General features: G+C 39.0%; 1 pseudogene; it reads right to left on the minus strand.

Annotated features, from left to right (window-relative positions):
* Positions 1 to 21,404, minus strand: part of LOC126716994 (probable receptor-like protein kinase At5g24010) — an 80,983-nt pseudogene extending 59,579 nt beyond the window's left edge.
* Positions 21,405 to 22,656: the final 1,252 nt, after the last annotated feature.

A 22,656-nucleotide genomic window follows, 5' to 3' on the forward strand; every position in this document is an offset into this window, starting at 1 on the left:
CTTTTTAATGCTTCATGGATTTGTGTGTTCACACCTTTCTTCTTTTATTTCACAATTGCGTAAATTTTTTTAATACATTATAAGAGTAATAACTTCTTCTTCTCGTGCTTGAGAGAGAGTATTTGTGCTCAATTGTCTTACAAAAGTGGATACTAACAATGCCAAAGCTGAAAACAATTTTAAGCAAGTTAAATATGAGAGTTTTGAGACATCTCAAACTATAATTGAGCAAGATAGAGATTTTTTGAAATTCTGAATAAATTGATTTCAATGGTTGTTGCAATTTATGCAATGAAACTCATAAAGATCTAGTTTTTGTATGTGGACGGTATTTCTGCTCTAAGGAAGACATGCAAATGCATCTGAACAAGAAAATTTGCTCCTTTCCGATGTCTTCAGACTTTTTTAATAGTTCTTATTTTTTTTAGCATTAAGATATGACATCGTTTGTTTGATGTAATAGCTTGTAAAATGTTAAACTTATATGTTATTTAATTGGCAATTGTCCTGTGAATTTATTTCAATTCAATTTTATTTCTTGAATTAATGTGATTAATGCATGACCTCAAAACAATGATTTAACATAACATAATTTTTTCTGCTTTGTAAAATTAACAAAATATTACTAGAACTCATCTATTCTATATATATATATCTAAAAGCTGAAGCGTAGCATTTACTGTTGCTACGCTTCAGGTAAACCATATCAGCATTCATGTCATTATCATTTTTCTTTTCGATTTTCCTATAATTGTTTTTAACATTTATTTTTTTAATATTTATACTTCTCCAACATTTCTCCCTTCTTTACCTTTTTATCTCCCCACTACTTCTCCAACATTTCTCTCTTCCTTACCTTTTCATCTCCCCATTACCCTCTACATTAATATTATTCTTCCTCTTCCCCTTCATCTTCCTTTATTTTTGTCTCTTCTTATTCACACCCTTTTACTATAAATTTGTCACTATCTCTTCCATTCTATGCATAGTTTTCCCTCACAAAACAAAGGTTCTCTCTCTCTCTCTCTCTCTCTCTCTCTCTCTCTCTCTCTCAATTTTTTGGTGGATTTTTTTTTTCTTGTATCTCTGCTTTAGGCTAATAATTTTTTATATTCTTTAAAACTCTACTTTAGGTTAATGCGATTTAGATTAGTATTTTTTTTTTTTTTTTTGTTCTCTTTGATTGTTAAATTTTATCTTATTGCATTATAATCTATATATATATATATATATCTAAAAGTTGAAGCGTAGTATTTATTGTTGCTATGCTCTAGTTGAGTCATATCAGCGTCTATGTCATTATCTTTTTGTTTTCAATTTTCCTATAATTGTTTTTAATATTTATACTTCTCCAACCTTTCTCCCTCCCTTACCTTTTTATCTCCCCACTACTTTTCCAACATTTCTCCTTCCCTTACCTTTTCATCTCCCCACTACCCTTTGCATTAATATCATTCTTCCTCTTCCCTTCATCTTCCTTTATTTTTGTCTTTTCTTATTCACACTCTTTTACTATAAAATTTTCACTATTTCTTCCATTCTATGCATAGTTTTCCCTCACAAAATAAAGGTTCTCTCTCTCTCTCTCTCTCTCTCTCTCTCTCTCTCTCTCAATTTTTTGGTGGATTTTTTTTTTTTTTTCTTGTATCTCTGCTTTAGGCTAATAATTTTTTATATTCTTTAAAACTCTACTTTAGGTTAATGCGATTTAGTTTTGTTTTTTGTTTTATTTTTTTTATTTTTTTTATTTTTTATTTTTTTTATTCTCTTTGATTGTTAAATTTTATCTTATTGCATTAAAAAGAATTAAATATGGCATATAAAAATATTGTAGGGTTAAGGGCCCAAATGGTGTATTGGGCCTTAGCCGAGAGTATAGTGATCCAAGAACAAATGAATGGTGTTGGATGGATCAAGCTTGGAACCTAGTGGGTAAGATACGAACAGAAGGGTGGTCCGAGGAGAAATGTCTCCTTGGATAGGTTAAGCACGGTTCAAATGTGTATCCTAAAAGTTCAAGATAATCTTCCAAGAAACTCCAATGGTAGGGATGTATATCTCGAGTGTACCAGAGGGTTAGGAGCCCAGAAATATTTAAGGGAAAACTGCTACCACCGCATTAAATGTTTTGCAGCTAACTTTCTGGTTGCATTTATGTGGAGAAGACCCTTGAACAGTGCTGTCTTGGCTACCACAACTCACAGAAAGCTAGAGAAGGTGTCTGATTGGACAAGTACTCAAGTAGTGGCTCAAATAATCGACAAGTGTAGAATCAATATAGTCCAGAAGGGACTATATAATAGGAGGGATACTCCATGGAGAAGGGATCGGGAAAATAGAAACTGAATACTGTAGCAATCAAAATTGTACTTGTACTCTGTTTAATTGATTTATGTGAAGAATAACCTCCTCGGACAACAAATTCATTCAGCTTTGTATTCCTTGTTCTTGCTTGACCATCTTCTAAATCTATTCTAGCCGTTGTCTAATTCATTAGGGCCTAGTTCTTTAACCCACTCTCTATAAATTTATTGTACTAGGCTCACTGGGCCAATATCCCACACACTTTGGGCTTGGGCTGCATAACATGTCCCTACAAATATAATATTATTATATTACATAGCATGATCTAGATAATTTGGTATTTATTGTTTTTTTAATTGTTTTTTTATTTGTTCTATTTAATTGTTAAATTTTATCCTATTGCATTATAAAGAATTAGATATAGCATATAAAAATATAATATTATTCTATTACATAGCATGATTTGGATAATTTGGTATTTATTCTATGACACATCATGATTTTTTATAATGCTCAATTTAGATGTTAAACTATGAGATTTTACTAATTTTTGCTTATTTTTTAATCATTTGTGGTGGACAAAGTACTCTTAATAGTTGTATTAGAAATATTCTATAATGTCATTTATTTAGAGAAAAGTAAAGGTTAGCCAAACGAAAATAATTAGATGGGTGACAAATTTTAGTTTTTGCAATTTTACTTTAATTGTTATTATTATTTTATAACAATGCATATATAGAAATTTAATTCTTAGATTTTACTAATAATTGTTTATTTGATAATATGTTTTGGGTGGATGAAATTACAATTTCTACAAAGAAAATAACATTAATAGATTATCAACAACAAATTGTTTTTCCTAATTGGTCCAATTAATCATTGTTAAGTTTATTAATTTTCTTAGTTACTGATGATGCCGAAAAATCACTAGTGAGCCACACAGTCCTCGCGCACTCGAAACAATACATGCGTGAAAGCTAGAAATATGTGAAAACATTAGAGCTCGTATAGACCCCCAATTCAAATTACGGCTTGGTTGTTTTTACACTAACTTAATACTAAGTGCAGAATAGTGTAAATACAAGCAAACATGCAAGAGAGCCACTCTAATCCATATTTAAAGCAACATAGCAGTGAAATGAAATGAACAAGAGTAGGGAAGAGAGATGCAAACACAGATAACACCGAGACGTGTTATCGAAGAGGAAACCGAAGAACTCAGCGAAAAACCTCTCCGCCGCCCTCCAAGCGGTAATCGATCCACTAGACAATCAGTTGGGATACATGGGTAAGCAAAAGACCCTCCAAGCCTAATCTACCCTTTGTACCTAAGCCCTCCAAGCTCCTACTCCAACAAGGCTTCTCGGAACCATGTCTTGTTTAGCTCTCTGGATCCCGCAACAAGCTCCATGTTGCATCTACCATCCTTGGCTTCTTCCAATGTTTCCCAACAGCACCAAAACCTCACTGGACACTCTCAAAAGGTGTGGTAAGTGTTTGGGCTATTGACCTCTCAATGGTATGGAAATAGAGAGGTAGGAGATGAGAAAATTCCACAAATAAATGTGTAGAGAATTGTTGGATTAACAATTTCTAACTCTCAAGTGTTTTAGCTAGGGTTTTCTCTCAAAAGCTCTCTATTACATTTGTGGGTAATGAGGGTATAAATAGTGTAGGCACATAAAGTGTGTATTAGACTGGATAGGCTGGTAGAACAGAATGTCTCGCAGGTGTCTCGAAGGAAGGCCTTACCTGCGAGATACTCGCGAGACACAGCTGTCTCTATCTGGCCTGACTCTTCACATTCCAGCATGTGCAGGGCACATGAGTTACTTCGCGGGATGCTAAGTCGCGAGCTACCCGCGAAAACACTTCATTCTTCAATAGCTTGAGTCTTCATACTCTCTCTCACTATCACACAACCCTTACAATAAATTCCCACAACAAATACAGGATGCAAAAGATTGAATAAAATTATAATCAAATTTGGCACGGAATAAAAGCCAACACAATACAAATTTGTAAATCACAACTTTACACTGCGCAATAAATAGAGAAGACCTAACAGAGAGCACCGATGTGGTGTCGGCCTACCTTCCAAAGGTCAAGTTAGGATTTCTCACAACTCTAGAGTACCAGAGCAAGTCAATTCAGCATACCTATTTTCTGAGAGTCTTTGGGTTTTTATAGTAGTGTAGAATCAGACTCCTATGCTTGCGCAACAAGTCTTTTCCATATAGGGAAGATCCTCATTAATGGGCGTATCTTCTAAAATCTTCTTCATATCAGAATTCTATTTATGTTGGGATTCTATGGGCTAGGGTTAATGTGAGACGCAAGTCGTTTCCATTTAAGATTCCTTGGAGACCACATAATGACCAAGTTGGCACCATGTGGCCCTTTGATCCGTCTACCTTGGTCCGTTCATACCGGATCCGTCCATTTTCGGCCCATATATCCTGATCCGTCAAGCCCATCCAAATGGACCCGTCATCTATAAATTCTGATCTGTCACCTCCAATAATCTTCCTCTTCAGTCGCCCCCTCACCCCATGAGTCCGTGTTCTCTAAGTGGACTGACCCACGGGGTGACGGTTTAATTCATATTTTCGACGAATGCCCCCCTAGCTTGGACAAGCTGTCCTAGGATCATTAATGATGGACACGTGGCGTCTTCTGAACTGTTGCTTACTTGGATTGAAACTCCCCTTCGTCTTCCGTGCCATTCTCCCTATATAAACTAAGACTTTCTCCACTCATTACTTTACATTCTATTGAGATCCAAGATCAGAGTGCACCCATCATCCTAGTCAGACACCTATACCGTTCAACTATTGCATTCGTCACTGTTACTTCTTTATCGCTTGACTCCGTCCTGGTAAGCATCCTCTTCCTTTTACTTCAAATTTTTATGCATTTTTACTTCTCTAGTCTTTTACACATCCGTCAACCATTACAGTACTGTCAGTCTTAGGATTTACCGTTACGTGTAGGACATGTCTAATGCGTCAAGTAACCAGTCGTTTGTCCGCGATGGAGCGAGCTACGATGAAGTGTACCCATCAGGTCATAAAGACCCTGTCAGTCCCAGTGAGGAGAGGAGTCCGTCAGCTTCCTCTTCAATGGACAAGGATCCGAGGATTGAGAAATTAAATGATGACTCTAGTGACGATCTAATGGATGTTGACCCCTCAATCCAATCCGTCATAGGACCTGATGGGCTTAGGGAGTTCATCCTTCTTCCCTTATAGACGGTCAATGATTTTATCTCCAAAATCAAAGAAATACACTTCAAAACACTTAGGGATAAGTATCAAATACCTGACAATATACCCATGCGTCTACCCTACAAATAAGAGAATTTTTATTACGAGGGTCTTGAAGACCTAGGGATTTATGAGCAAATGCTGAAGGCAGGGTTCAGGTTTCCATTAAGCACCCTCCACCGTCATCTCCTCCAATATCTTGAATTGTCTGTCAACCAGATCTCCCCAAATGCTTGGAGGGTCTTCCTTAGTGTGGAGGTCTTATATGGTGCTATGTTGGACAGGGCACAGAGGTTGACGGTGGAAGAGTTTTTTCACTGTTACCGTCCTGCCGAGATTACACAATCCAAGGGCATGTACAACTTCACACCCAGGGGCCCGTTACTAAGGCTCATTTGTGAGAATCCTGACTTTAACATAGATTGGAAGAGTCGTTATTTCTTTTTTAAGGGTGGCAAACGGATGTGTCACCCTGGTGATACCGAATTCATGCCCGTTGATAAAACATGGGGCATAATGCCACCGTCGGGTATGCCTCCGTCAGCAAGTACTTGTTTATGTTTCAATTATTCTTCAATGCATAACGGTTCGTCTTTCTATGTAGCCCAAGACCATCCTCCAGTCTCACTTGAACAATTCAGCTTTTTGGAGAATAATTTTAACAAAACTAAGCTTGAAGAAAGGACGTGGGCTAAATTGGTCAATCTCAACACACTGCATTGGTATGGTGACGGACCAGAGCCGCCCTTCGATACGAAGCCCAAGTTCGTCAACGTAAGTCCGTCATTTTGAGTTCCTATTATACTTACTTAAGTTTTCAACGTCAATCCTCTATTTTGCAGAAATGGATGCTGCTAAAAGAAGAGCCGTCATCAAGCAACAGGCAGCAAAAAAGAAAGAGGTTGAAAGACAACCTAAGGAGACGGGTTCGTCCAATCCGCCTTCAAAAAGAAAGCTGCCGAAGAAACAAGCTCGCCTACCTAAGAAACCCAAAACAATCTTAGACCCTGCCGTGGGTTTAGAAGCTGAGGGTAGGAAGATAGTTACTCTCGTCAAGCATGGAGTTTGGAAGAGTTTGATGAAAGGCCCGTCGACCACCCAAGAAAAGCCACCCGTCCTCCTCCGAGAGGATTCCAAATACGCTCTAGAGAAGCTTTCGTCCATCATGTCATCCGACGACTATGAGGACTTAAGCAATCATGCTACTGAGGCCATGGGGGAGACAGGGCTGTTTAGTATTGCCCAAGTATATTATGCCGTCCACTTCCTATTTTTCCCATTCACTTACCTCCATCACTAATAATCTTTATTTTCAAGCTATGGTCATGATGAAAGGGTTAATAGGATGGTGTTTGAATCATGAGACGGCGCTGGACCGTGTTAGAGTGAAGGCCAATGAGATGGAGGAAGAATTGAACAGTCTCAAGACTTGGAGAGTTGGTATGGAGAAGAAACACTCCCTCTCGGAGAAGGTTAGGAAGGAGCTTGATCAGCAGGTTGAAACGTTGAGGAAGGTCTTGGAGGATAAAGAGAAAGAAATAAAGGATGCCAAGGACCAACTCCGTCAGTCAAAAGAGGCAGCGATCTGTGAATATCGTGACTTCGACGTCCTCCTGCAGGAGCTTGGGACCTCTTATGCTGACGGCTTTGACGATGCTATCCGTCAGGTAAAGAAAGCTTATCCCGACCTCAATTTTTCTCAACTTAACATAGACACACAACCCCAAGCTACTGCTCAACCCATTGCCTCTGAGAGTACAGATGACTTATTTTTGCTGACAATGCAGCCCCTGGCGACGAGGAATCAGTTCCTCTCGAGAACCTGACCCAACCCGTTGATGGTGACGTCCGTCAGCCTGTGAATGTTGAAGAGAATGTTGAAATCACCTCCCCTCAGCAGTAAAATATTATTATTTTTTGGATTGTAACTATTTTAGGAACAATCTTTTAATTTTTTATCCGTCACTTTGTGGTATGTAAAAACATGACTTTGAATATGTAGCTAGTGATTTAAAGACAATCTTTTTAGATGTATCCGTCTTCTGGTGAATATGAATTGTTTACTTTTAATTTTTCGTCAAGCCTGCTATAAAGATTTTCATAACTGTCTATACTGGGGATCCGTCCTTTAGGATGAGCCCGTCCGTACAGTGATTATAATTAATTCAACTAATTTACATCTGTACTTTACGATGGACTATTATTATTACCTAATAGATGTATTCACATGATAAGACAAGTCTATCCATTTATGGATTGGAAGCTTTTGATCAAACCATAAGTTGGATTCGTCCATTATATGGACTTGGTGGTTATCATTCAGTTGGATCTGTCCTCAAGTTGGATTTGTCTGTCGTATGGACTAGCCTGTCCTTTTTGGTACTTGAATTTAAATCAGAAACCGTCCACCAATTGACTAGCAATACTAATCCGTCTTTATGTTGGATCCGTCCATTTTATTGGAGGATGATTCGTCCACCTTGTGGATAATAAAACTTTCATCTGTCCATTTTATGGACTAATAAAATTTCCTTCATGGATGAACCGTCCTCTTTATGGACTATAAAATTTCTATCCACTAAGGACGAACCGTCCACTTTATGGACTAATAAAATTTCCACCCCCCAAGGATGAACCGTCCATTTTATGGACTCAATTTACATCTTTCTTGGATGAACCGTCCACACTATGGACTCAATAGTGTTTCCGTCCATCTTGGATGGACCGTCCATTTTATGGACTTCATAGAGTTTTCATCCTTTTTGGATGATCCATCCACTTTATGGACTTGATAAAACTTTCCATCCTTTTTGGATGATCCATCCACTTTATGGACTCTATAAATTTCGTAGAAAAGCACATCAATCATACCTGAATATTCCTCTTATTACTAAACCAAAAAGTACTTAAAGAAGCTTAAAAAGAATACTCAAAGTATTGTAGCAAAATTAAACTGTCTAGATAGTAAAACTAGGAAACTGGAGAATGTTGTAATAATTAACCTAAAAACTTAGAATAATTTGAATAAACTGAGAATCTATCGGATGTTGCTTTCTACGACGTCATCTTTACTAGTAGTACTTTCGTAGGTGCTCAACATTCCATGGATGTTGCAGTTGTCGCCAGTCTAATGTCTCCAGATGGTAGGTTCCTTTCCTTTGCCATGATGTGACTCTGTAGGGTCCCTCCCAGTTGGGGCCAACTTTCCTTGGGCAGGATCTTTTGCTGCGCCCATTACCTTCCTCAAGACTAGGTCTCCGACCTGGAAGTCTCTGTGCCTGACTTTGGAGTTGTAGTTCTTTGCCATAAGGTTCAGGTATTGTGCCAACCTTTGCTCTGCTGTTGCCCGCACTTCGCCCACTAGGTCTAGTTACAAGCGAAAGGCTTCATCGTTCTTATTTCCGTCATAGTTGTCCACCCGGTAGTTTGCGAGCCCTACCTCTGCTGGGATGACTGCCTCGCTCCCGTATGCTAGTCGAAATTGCGTCTCCCCTGTAGGTGTCCTTATTGTTGTCCAATATGCCCATAAAACACTTGGTAGTTCCTCCAGCCATATGCCCTTTGCCCCCTCGAGCCGAGTCTTGATGATTTTGAGTAAGGATCGGTTTGTAACTTCAACCTGTCCATTGGCTTGTGGATGAGCAGGTGACAAGTAGTGGTGTAACGCCCCAAAATCATAAGCAATAAAAGTCTATTTAGTATGAATAATCCATAAAAATATTAAATAAAAGAAACCAACAACCTTGAATCTCATCACAAAAGTTAGAGTTCTAATTCACCAAATACAAAACATTCTCAAAATAATTCTCCAATACAATGTTTAATGTCATAAAATAATAATAAAATCCTCAGTTCCACAAAATAATTTGTAACTATTGTCTCCCAAGAATCTCTACTCCAATAATCCCTCTAATGTATCTGTAATAGGAAATAAAGAGGGGTGAGATAACTCAATAAGTGGAATTCACTAACATTGGGGTGTGGGAACAAACCTTCAAATAAATAATTCTTATAGCAATTTTATAACTTGTAACTCATCAATATTTATCATTAAATATTTCATGTAAAAGAAAAATATCTTTATATTGTGAGCCATCATAACATATATATCAATACCATCACATACACAGTTTCCTAAGCTTTGCTCGTGGTCAACGTTTACGCCCCGTTGACAGGGTTGTGTTGTCTCCTTTTCTGGGACTGGAACCTCCTTTTCATCCCCTTTCTTAAGGATGGCTCATTTGGAACCTAAAGGTGCACTCCCTTGCTAAGGAGCTTCCTTTTTGGATCCTCAATAGTATACTCCCTTGCTAAGGAACTATCAAATGTGCACTGTCCCCTTTTCTGAGACCGTCCCTTGCTAAGGACTAGTTGTAGTATGATTGTTCCTTGCTAAGGACTAATACAACACTAAGCTTTTAATCATGACTTGCCATAGGTTTTCAAAACATATACAAGATGCTCACAAAAATAATCCATTCATAATTCTCGAAAATATAAGGACATATTCACACATACAAATTTAAATAAATTTAGGCTGTCCCACAAGTTTTTCATAAAACGAATAATTAATGTGCACATCAAGAAATTATAAAATATCCATTTATATGTATAGAATAACAATATATTTCTTTGATATATAATAATTTAATAACCAACACTGTTTGGGAAAACCCCCAAAATTAGTAAACACCACTTACCTCTTAGTTGCAAAAATAAAGGAAATCAACCTCTCTTGAATCACATCAATTCAGTAGAATTAGAACCTAGCAACACCAAAAATAGGTTCATTAATACATAATTTCCCACTTAAAAATCTATTTTCACACTTAAATGGTTTTAACCTAGACAATATTGATATATCCAAAATCCTCCATTTATTCACTTAACTATCCAATTCACTTTCAGCTTTGATCAGATATTTGGACTTAAAAAATATTGTTGCTGTAAGAACCAAGTACGAGACTTTTGGGCCTTAAATTACTTGGGCTCACAACTTATTTGTAGTGAGTTTGAGGATTTCCTACTTTGGGTCGTTCTCGGCAGAGAGACTCAAAGCAACACTCAGTTTATTCTTTCTCACTTGATTGTTTTCTCTCAATTTTTCTGAACCCCTTCTTCTCCCCAATTTCTTCTATTTATAGCCAAGGTTAGTGGGGAGATTATGATTACAGCCACCGTTAGTGCTACTAAGGGTCCAATATTATTTGGTCAAAGTGGATGTTTTAGGTGAGAGGGCGGTGCAGCATTTATGACCTTGGAACTTGGTTCTTGCTTGATGGATATGTTCGGCAACTCAGTTTCCCGTGCACATCAGGAGTTTCCCGCGCATGTCATGACTTTCCCGGACACGACCAATTCACTTGCCCGGGAAAGTTAAACTGATCGTTTGTTGGGACTCAGACCCCAAAACGTGTTTTCACGTTAAGGCAGTTTCAAGAAGGGCGTAGGGTAACTGGGCCTGCATCCAAAACCGGTATGGGCCTGGGCCCAAGACCTGTATGGGCTTTGGGGTCTCGGTTCCGTACAGTTGCCTAATCAGATTTTTTCATTAACGTAATCATAGGTATTCATGAAACTTCAATATCTATTCATTTTATTTATTCATATCCATTCACTCTAACATTACATCTATCCAATTTAGTATTGGAAGCCATGTATTGCTTAATTTGTTGCTTAGCACTCCCTCTTGATGCCACTGGATGTCCATTGACTCTAACATATTTTATATATATATATATATATATATATATATATTTATAATCAACTTATCATCGAAATCCACATGATTGCTTTAATCTATCAATCTAGTGCTAGAATGCTCTCTTGATGTCGCTGGACATCTATTGACCTTAATATTATATATATATATATATATATATATATATATATATATATTCAATCTAACATGAAAAGCCACGTATAAGCCTTACCATCAATCTAGTTGCCTATTGCCCCTTTAATGTCGCTGAACAAGGATTTAGACAATAATAGAAGTGTGATGGTTGATCGGTCAACAATTGAGGCTATGTGTGAATGCAATAACCATAAGCACTCTTTTCACTTTAACATGGTGACCAAGTCCAAACCTATTACTCTATTTGGCTCAATTTCAAAGTCTGTGTTCCTTCCTGACATATTGACCAAATCTTTATCTAATATAATACAATTATAGGAGTCATTTTCTATTAGTATAATGATAGTCTAGGTTTATATCAATTGCTAGCTATTGACTATTCAAACTTCTTAAATCTTGAGCATGAGAAAAATTATACCTGAAGACTCCAACTCAACGCCACAGTGAAGAAAGGCAAAGTTCAATAGTCGGCTAAAGCAAAAAGAAAGCCTCCATTAGTAAAATACACATGTGACTAAAGAGGAAGAAGGCTAGGGTTTTCAAGACCCATATATTTACTTATGCCACCTCACTTGGGCTTTATATCCCATAGTATTTATCTTATTTTTAATATCTTAGGCCCAAATCAATTTAATCCATTTAATTGTAGGCCTCTTTTATAATTTACATATAATATTTAAATTGGTATCAAAATTATGGGGTGTTACAAGTGGTTCTTGATCCCTAGCTCCGAGCAGAAATCCCTGAATGCGTTGTTGTCGATCTGCTTTCCGTTGTCAGAGACGAGCACCCTGGGTATCCCATACCTACAAATGATATTCTTCCAGACAAAACTTCGGATGTTCTTCTTTGTGATAGTGGCTAGGGCTTCCGCTTCCACCCATTTGGTGAAGTAGTCGATGCCAACAACTAGGAACTTTAGCTGCCTGACTGCTGTTGGGAAGGGGCCCATGATATCTAATCCCCATTGAGTGAACGGCCACAGGGCCGTCATAGGGCTGAGTTCCTCCGGCGGTTGTCTGATGACATTACCGAATTTCTGGCATTTGTCGCAAGCTTTGACATAAGTCTATGTGTCTTTCTGCATAGTAGGCCAGTAGTATCCCGCTCGAATCAGCTTGTTTACCAAAGATCATGCCCCCAAGTGGTTCCCGCAGATCCCCTCATGGACCTCTCTCATGACGTAATTTGCCTCCTCGGGTCCTAAACACCTTAGGTATGGGCGGGAGAAACCTCTTTTGTATAGATCTTCTTTTATTAGAACAAAGCGCGATGCTTGGACCTTCAATTTTCTAACGGCGTTCTTCCCATCTGGTTGCATGCCGTCCCTTAGGTAGGAGACTAATGGCGTGGTCTAGTTGTTTTCGTTACCTATCTCCTGCACACTCAGGACTTCATCTATGAGTGAAGAGATTTGGACAAAGGATAGTATCTGATCGAGGACGAGCATGTATTCTGCTGAGGCGGACTTTGCTAGATGGTCGGCACATTCGTTCTCCTCCCTCGGGATTTGGACGAATTTAATTTGAAGACCACCGATTCGACCCTTCACCTCCTCAAGGTACTTCTTCATTCTTCCGCTTTTGCATTCATAGTCGCTAATAACCTGACGAGTAACGACTTGGGAGTCGCAATATACGATCATGTTTTCAGCTCCTGCTGCTCTTGTGAGGTCCAATCCTGCCACTAAAGTTTCGTATTCTACTTCACTGTTAGTCGTAGGAAAGTCTAGGCGGATCATGCACTCGATCTTATCTCCTTCCGGTGTGCGGAGTACCACACTGGCGCCTCCTACAAGCTTATTTGAAGATCTGCCTATATGGATGCTCCACTATGGAACTATTTCTGCCCCCTGGCCTTCCATGAGAGTGAATTCGGTGATGAAGTCAGCCACCACCTGCCCCTTTAGAGCAGTACGCGGACGGTAACGGATATCGAATTCACTCAGCTTGACTACCCACAACGCCATCTGCCCTACAGCTTCGAGGCTACTCATGGCTCTTCTCAGAGGCTTATCCGTCAAGACAACAATAGTATGTGCTTGGAAATACGGCTTGAGTTTTTATACTATGGCCACCAATGCGAACGCCAGCTTCTCCATTTGGGGATACCTTTCTTCTGCTCCTCGAAACCCTCGGCTTGTAAAGTAAATGGGCTTCTGCAACCCATCCTCTTCTCTCACCAAAGCTACGCTAACCGTGGCTTGCGAGATGGCTAAATATAGATAGAGCTCTTCCCCCGGCTTGGATAGGTTGAGTAATGGAGGAGATGAAAGATACAAATTCAAATTTTCGAACGCCTACTGGCATTCATCTATCCATTCAAACGATCTCTTAAGTATGCATAAAAAAGGTAGGCACTTATCCGTTGCCCTTGAGACGAACTTGTTCAATGCTGCTATCTTACCGTTCAGGTTCTGCACCTCCTTGACCATCTTCGATGGGGCTAATTCCATTATAGCTCATACTTTCTCTGGATTGACTTCGATACCCCTTTGGGATACCATGAATCCCAAGAATTTCCCCGCAGTAACCCCAAACACACATTTGTTTGGATTTAGCTTCATGTTGTACGCCCAAAGGGTGTCGAAGGTCTATTAGAGGTCACTCAAGTGTTCGTCTTCTCGTAAGCTTTTCACCAGCATGTCATCTGCATAAACTTCAACATTCCTTCCGATCTGTTGTGCAAACATCTTGTTCATTAATCTTTAGTACATCGCCTCTGCTTTCTTGAGCCCGAATGGCATCACTTTGTAGCAGAAAAGTCCTTGGCTGGTAACAAAGGAAGTCTTTTCTTGATCAGCCTCCACCATTCTGATTTGGTTGTATCCTGAGAACGTGTCAATGAAGCTCAGCAGCTGCTGTCTCGCGGTTGAGTCTACCAGGGTATTTATTCATGGAAGCGGGTAACTGTCCTTGGGGCAGGCTCTATTGAGGTCCGTGAAGTCCACACAAATCCTCCACTTTCCATTGGCCTTTTTTACCGTAACCACGTTTGCCAACCAGTCTGGGTAGTATACTTCTCGAATGAAATCTACTTCTAACAACTTCCGGACCTCCTCCGCTATCGCTTTGTCTTGCTCTTGAGCGAACACTCGCTTTTTCTGTCGAACAGGAGAGGACGGGGCAACACATTCAATCTGTGAACAATGATTGAAGCGTCAATCCCCAGCATGTCCTCGTGACTCCAAGCGAATACATCCTGATTCTCTTTTAGAAACGTCGTGAGTTCGTGACGAACCGACTGACTAGTCAATGTACCCACTCTAGTCGTCCGCTCAGGTCTGGAGTTGTCAAGGGTTACTTCCTCTAATTCTTCCATAGGCTCTGCCATTCGCTGTTCTTCTATGCATATGGTTTGTTGGTGGTCATCCATTTCTAGCATCGCAATGTAGCATTCACGCACTGCTACCTGGTCGCCTCTTACTTCTCCTACCCCATACTCTATAGGGAACTTGATCATTACATGGTAGGTTGATGTTACAGCCTTCCACGAATTCAAAGTAGGACGCCCTAGTATGGCATTGTATGCGGACGAGCAGTCAACGACTAGGAAGGTTACATCCCTCGTGATCTGCTGAGGGTAATCTCCAACTATTACTGGTAGGGTGACCGCACCTAGTGGGTACACCTTTGTTCCTCCAAACCCTACGAGTGGGGCATTGGTTGGGATCAATCGTTCCTTCTCTATTCTCATTTGTTGAAAGGCTGGATAGTACAAAATATCAGCAGAGGTTCCGTTGTCTACCAACACCCTGTAGGTATTATAGTCTCCTACCCGTATACTGACCACGAAGGCATCATCATATGGGTGGTGGAGACGTCGGACATCTTCCTCCGTGAATCCAATTACGAGATTGTCAACTCGCACCATCTTCGGGGAGTACCCCATTAGTTGAATATTCTGAACCATCCGTAAGTATGCCTTTCAGGCCTTCTTAGAGGAACTAGAAGTGCTACCCCCTGTGATCATCCTTATGTCTCCCATGGGTGGCCTTGGTCGCTCGTTTTCTCTTAGAGCTGGTGCTCCTTGGTTTTGTTCCGTGCCTTCCTTGCTGACGAATTTTTGCAACTTCCCTTGCCTAATCAGAGCCTTTATCTACTGCTTCAAGTCATAGCAATCAGAAGTGTCGTGACCGTGGTCTCGATGGAAGCAGCAATATTTATCCCTTGGCCTCTTGCTGGGATTACCCTTCAACTTTCCTGGGAAGGTCAAGGCTCCTTCGTCTTTGATCTGCATCTGGACCTGATCAATCGGGGTGTTCAGGGGGGTGAAGTTTGTGAACCTCCCAGTCGAGGCCTTGGATCGTCGATCATCTCTCTTATCTCCTATTCTGGCCATCGTCCTACCCCTATCCTATCGGGCTTCCTCTTGCCTCTCCCTCTTTTTGGGTTTCTCTTCGTGTGCCAGTAGCGTATCTTCAACATTCATGTACTTGGTGGCCCTGTAAAGTACATCCGACATGGTTTTCGGGTCATTCTTGTATAAGGAGAATAAAAACTTACCCTTCCGTAGTCCGTTCGTGAAGGCTGCTACGAGGATCTTGTCGTCATCCTCGTCAATCGAGAGCACTTCCTTGTTAAAACGGGTGATGTAGGACCTCAGCATCTCATCCTCTCGCTGCTTAATGTTCATCAAGCATGCAGTAGACTTTTTATACCTGTGTCCCCCGATGAGATGCGATGCGAATTGGGCGCTTAACTCCTTGAAGGAACTAATGGAGTTGGGCGTCAACCTGCTGAACCAGATCCTTGCGAGGCCCTTCAACGTGGTAGGGAAGGCTCTGCACATGATCTTGTAAGGTACCCCCTGAAGATGCATGAGGTTCTTAAAAGACTCCAAATGATCTAGCTGGTCTTTGTTTCCGTCATAGTTTTCCACTTACGGCATACGAAACTTTGGTGGAAGGGGGAAAGAGTTGACGGACATGGTGAATGATGAATCAGTTCGGTGAACCAGATCGTGAGATCACTGGACACTCTCCCCTTAAGCGCGTTCATCATGAAGTCCATCCATTCTCTCATCATCTGCATATCCGCAACAATGTGGGGGGGGGGGGGGGGGGAGCTGTATCAACAGTTGATGGACGACTCATGTCCTACCTTTCTGGTTTGCTTAGGGCATTACTTCCTTCCGGCCCCTCTTAGTCTCTTCGTTCAGCCCTGGTCCCTTCTTGATCCTCCTCCTGGATACCCGTGGCTGTGTTCTTCTGTCGTAGCTGTTCCTTTAGGACTTCGTTTTGTTTGGTAAGGCGTTCCACCGCTGCTGTGAGGGTTTGGACCTGTCTCTCCAAGGCAATGGGTCGTGACTCGTCTCCCTGAACGTTGGTGGTTGCCATCAAGCGAGTAAGTACCATGCAACTCTTTGTCCGGGAAGCGTTTGTATGGCTTACAAGTCGTTGTCTTTCCCACAGACGGCACCAAATGATGATGCCGAAAAATCACTAGTGAGTCACACAGTCCTCGCGCGCTCGAAACAATACTTGCGCAACAGAGAAGACCTAAAAGAGAGTACCGGTATGGTGTCGACCAAATACCCTCCGAAGGTCAAGTTAGAATTTCTCACAACTCTAGAGTACCAAAGCGGGTCAATTCAGCGTACCTGTTTTCTAATTATAGTAGTGTAGAATCAGACTCCTATGCTTGCGCAACAAGTCTTTTTCATATAGGGAAGATCCTCATTAATGGGCGTGTCTTCCAGAATCTTCTTCGTATCAGAATTCTATTCATGTTAGGATTCTTTGGGTTAGGGTTAATGTGAGATGCAAGTCATTTCCATTTAAGATTCCTTGGAAACCATATAATGACCAAGTTGGCACCACGTGGCCCTTTGATCCATCTACCTTGGTCCGTTCATACCGGATCCGTCCATTTCCAGCCCACATATCCTGATCCGTCAAGCCCATCCAAATGGACCCGTCATCTATAAATTATGATCCGTCACCTCCAATATTCTTCCTCTTTAGTTACATTTTTTGGTGTTTTGGATTGTAGGCAAAAAATAAAAAGTTTAAGAAAGTTTGTTTAAAACTAAAAGAATAATTTCCAAATTTTATATTCTTTTTAATGATTCACAAAATGTTATAAATAACGTTGATTAAAAAATGAATATTTTTGTTAACTTGCCTTTTGAATTTCTGAGAAAAATTGTATTATTTTCATTTTGGTACGACAAAATTTATATTTATGATTTATGATTGTTCTTATATTACATTTATGATTGTTCCTATAATAAATAAAAATATGATTATGAAATACATTATTCTTTATTAAATTAGTTTAAATTGTAAAAAAAAAAAAATTAATAAAACTACCATAAAAATTATTATCACGCTCAATGCACGGGTTCTCAGCTAGTATTATTAATAGCTAAGTAGCTCTTAAAATCTAATGAAGCCATAATTTTTAATTTTTGGATATGGTTTTCCTTCAAACCAGTTTGCTGGATATGGTTTATCTCACTACATGACGATTTATAAAACTATTCACTTATATTTTTAAACATATCACAAGACTCATTTAAAAAGTCATGTTGATGGTCTTTTTAAAACCTACTTAGTGTGTTGGAGGAAGTTTCTAAGTATACTTTTTCCTTAAATTTTTGAAGTTCAAATTTTTTTGGAGCCATCAAAACCGTATCATAAGCAGAATCAATAGTCCTAACAATTTTATTTACTTTTTGAATTCTGATCTCTCAAGTGTTTTGTATTAGTACCTGGATAATGAAGGAAAGTGAGAGTTGATTCATTCGGTTATGCTATTTGAGATTTCTATTACATATATTAGAAAGACTTTTGAGTATTGTTTTGTTGTCCAGTCTTTTTGGCAAGCCAAAAACTCACTTGTTCACACTTGAAAAGCACACTGTTTCACATTTCATTGTGGTGAGCAAAACTCACCATTTCGAATTTCGGTGAAAATAGAAATTTGCTATGGCACTCAACAAAGAGAAAGGAGGGACAACACATGGGAGTTGGTGAGAGACAGGAGAGACAACCATAAAATAAATAATTTTTTTTTTTAAAGTATGAGTTATAATTTTCATTTTACAAATAAAATCTCAATTCCCAAGTAATGATGTTCCTAAGATTAGCTAATTTATTAGGACCCTATTTTGACTAGGAAAACCTTAAAGTAAATAATACAATTGAAACCTATAAAATAAATCCTTAAAATCTAAGATTCGGAAATTTATATAAAATTTTAACAAATAACACAAATTGAAACTCATATTCAGTACTACATCAATAATATTACAATTTTATGGTGATGAGAAGCCACAAACAGAACCTATGAACTATTATGTACCTAAAACTAGTGGAGACTATCTGGCACCATCAATCCTCAACGGGGGCTGAGACTTCACTAGCTGTTGTATTTGAACCATCATCCTCCTCAATCAGGGTTCTAGTGGAAGGCAAATGACAAATAGCAGGCAACTGTAACTCCAATGAAGTACTTGTTGAACTATCTTCATGTGGCTCTCTGTGAATTGTAATTTCTTGAAGCTGCAGTGCAAATGTCAAGTCCCGTAACACTTCATGCATAACAGGCCTCTGAGCAGCATTTGCCTTCAAACACTTCTCAGCAGTTTCACCAAACTTTTTCAATGAACTAGGCTTGATCTTACCAACAAGCAATGGATCAATAATTTCCTCAAGTTGGCCTTTCCTTTGCCACAGCATCCCCCATTCAGCCAAGCTCACCTGCTCACTCAGAAGCGAGTTGTCAACAGCTGGTCTGGCACAAAGAACTTCAAAAAGTACTACTCCAAATGAGTACACATCTGATTTTGCTGTAAACTGTAGTGTGCTAAAGTATTCTGGATCAAGATAACCAAAACTACCCTTTATTCCCATGGTGAAATGATCTGTATCAGAAACGCCTGACTTTGAAAGGCCAAAGTCACCGACTTTAGCCACATAATCTTCATCAAGCAAAATGTTTGATGACTTCAAATCATGGTGAATGATCCCTCCAGCAGGACCAGTGTGTAAGTAATGTAGCCCCTTTGCTGCTCCAATGCAAATTTCAAGTCTTTGCCTCCAAGATAATTCAAATCGCAAAGATGATCTCTCAGGATTGCCATTTGAATGATAGAGCTGATCTCTTAGAGTCCCCTTTTCCATGAACTCATATACCAATATCATCTCAGACCCTTCATCACAGTACCCTATCAAAGAAACAAGATGGCGATGGCGGATTTGAGATAAGATTATGATCTCCGTTTGGAATTCCTTAAGACCCTGCCCATGGCCTGGTTCACTTCTTTTTACAGCCACTTTCATTCCACTCCGAAGAGTTCCTTTGTATACTTTCCCAAATCCACCCTCACCAACCAAAAACTTTGCATTGAAGTTCTTAGTTGCATACTTTATCTCAGCAAAAGATATCCTTAGACTGAGGTTTAGATTAGGAGGGAGAGTCGCATCAACACTTCTTTCAGTTAACTTCTTGTTAAAACTTGTCCCTCCATAAAGAAGCACTGCCGAACTTTGATCAGACACTCCTTTCCTGCATTTCAAAGCCAACACCACTACTATAACCATAATGACAAATGCCCCACTACTAACAAGAACAATGATTAAAGGGGGGCAGTTCTTTGATTCTTCTATTTTACCTGAGTGATTCTTCTTTGATTCTTTTATTTTACATGTGTGGTTCTTTGATTCACATTCCTTGGGAATGGAACCTGATTCCTTCATGAACTCCATAATCTCCAACCCATTCAAAAAGGCATAATGCATGTGAGAGTCCTGCCGTGGGACTATACTAACATTTAGAAATCCTGAATCATCTGAGTCAACCACAAAATCAAAGTGAAATGGTGCATCCAGCTCGTGAGATATATTATATGGATCAATCCTCTTACCAAAGTTTCTATAGATTGAGAGATTAAACCACAAGTCAGAAGGGAACCACAAGCCATTAGTTGGTTTGGTTACTATGTCACAGAGATGGACCCGAACAAGGTGTGTAGCATTCTTTGTGACAGGAAAACCCCAAGTTAAATTTAAGAAACTGGAATTGCTGCTATTGTCTATATTCAATAGTCTGGCTGTCTGATACACAAGAGCTGGGGCAATATACTTAGTGACCTGTTCTGGCTGGTAATTGATTGCTCCGAAATAAGACACATTCGTTGCAGCTTCTGGGGGATTGAAAAAGTAACTACCATCTGGTATCCATTTCCTCCACAACTCATCATGTTCAATGATGGGACCTCCAACGTTGATCCTATAGATTGTATGTAGAACCTGAGAGTGGAGAGCACTGTAATTGCCATTACTTCCAGAAGAAGTAACGCGAGGAGAACTATCAGGGATGAAGCTCTCAGGGGCAAGAAAGACTTCTATGGCGTTTATGAAAGCCAAAGAAGACTCTTGAGAAGGTATAAAGTGGATTCCAAATTCTCCTTCTGCGATGTTCAGCAAGAATTCCTTAATCAATGGAGAACTACTACTATTTCGGATGCTGAAATTGGTTAAAAGTGAAAACCCAGAAGCCGAAACATTGAATAGAGCATCAGATAGATTAGCAGCAGGTGACAAGAAAACAAAGAAATGAAGGCGTACTAAGTATGTACCATTCTGATTGATTTCAAACTTATATGAACATGGCTGCCTGTAAATTCTTGCTCTTTGATAGAGAACTGGAGCCGTTGATGAGTTACTGCTCGTGACATTTTCACTTTTTCCAGTTGAGAAAGAACAGGAATTTTGGTCACCGACAAAGACCCTGCTATCATTGATGGTGGTGTTGAAACTTGCCCCACAGTTGATGAAATACTTATCAGGAACAGTGTAAGCTAATGAGAGAAGGACAAGTGCAGAGAAATGGAGAAGTAAGAGAAGAGAGAGTTGTAAGAGAATCTTTTGAGAAAGAAACATTCTTATGGAGTTTTTGTGAGGGTAGTTTATTTTACAGTGGTTATGGTTATCTGAGGTCCTGAGGATGATATTAGCTTGGTGTTTTTTTTTTTTTTTTTTTTTTTGAGAAGAATTCAAATTGACTTTGACTTCAAAGTATATAAATTTATAGTTACGCGTACATGAAATTGGAAATGGTAAACAGACTTTGACTTAACCCAGTGTTCTGATGAAGAAATTAATATTTGATCATTATAAACCCAATTAATAATTAATTTTATGCTAAAATATTGTTTCTGTTCCTAAAAGTTTGCATGGAGCTCATTTGTCATCCCCAATTTTTTTTAAAAAAATGTTATGTTTTCATCCTAGTCTTTTGAAATCATAACACTTCATTTAAAAGAACTTTTTCCAACAGTTTTGGGATGAAATTTTTTATTTTAGTTTATTATAGTTTAAGGACAAAAAGTGTAACATTTTTAATAATTTAGAGATAAAATTGAATATTTTTAAAGTTTATAAAAGAAAATCAAAAGTCATGGACTAAAAAAATATTTTAACCTAATTGTTAGGGAAGGGGGGAAATTTCATGAACCTCATTCATCCATTATTAATATTGTCAACATCAATAAATATAACATATCTCCACTCTTCTCCAACCTTGATCCGCAGAATTTGCATTCAACCACAACATAGCCTTTCATAAGTTAACTGCCATCAAACCCCTTACTAACAGTTGAACACCTCTTAGCAAATTTTGGGCAAAGCACCGACTCCCCATAAGCCAAAAATCTGTCATATATTCAAGAAGCTTATCAGTGAAAGGTTTGTCATGGATGATGCTCAAAATTACAATTGTTTATTAACATCAAAATGGCATCTTGAGTTGCTGCTAATACTTAATAGGCCTATCTAATGAGAGCAATACAAGAAAGACATGAAAAATGGCCTTCCCATCAAGCATATGGTGACTGGTGTGTGTTCTCCAGTAACTCAAATTTCAACCAATTAATTATAAAACAACTAACAAGCGCACATTCAAGTTTGGGGGAAAACATTATATCATGAACTAAATAACCTCCAAAGCTTCCAAAAATATGTCATTGGAAGCTCATTTCCTCAGTCATTCACAGTCAGAGTCATCCCACCTAGGTTCAAAGATTGAGTGCTGGCTGCCAACGACTCAAGGCAGTGGTCATGGGGTAAAAATTTTAGCAGTGCTTAAGGCACATTATATTTGTTTGTTTATGAAAAAATCAAGTTTGAGACTCAATTTTAGACTTGTTTAATAAACAAGCTGAGCTCAAGCAAAAAAATTGATCATGAACAAGTTGTAAACAATAGGGCTCAATAAAACATGT

Source organism: Quercus robur, chromosome 3 (genome assembly GCF_932294415.1).
Source record: "Quercus robur chromosome 3, dhQueRobu3.1, whole genome shotgun sequence".
NCBI lineage: Eukaryota > Viridiplantae > Streptophyta > Magnoliopsida > Fagales > Fagaceae > Quercus > Quercus robur.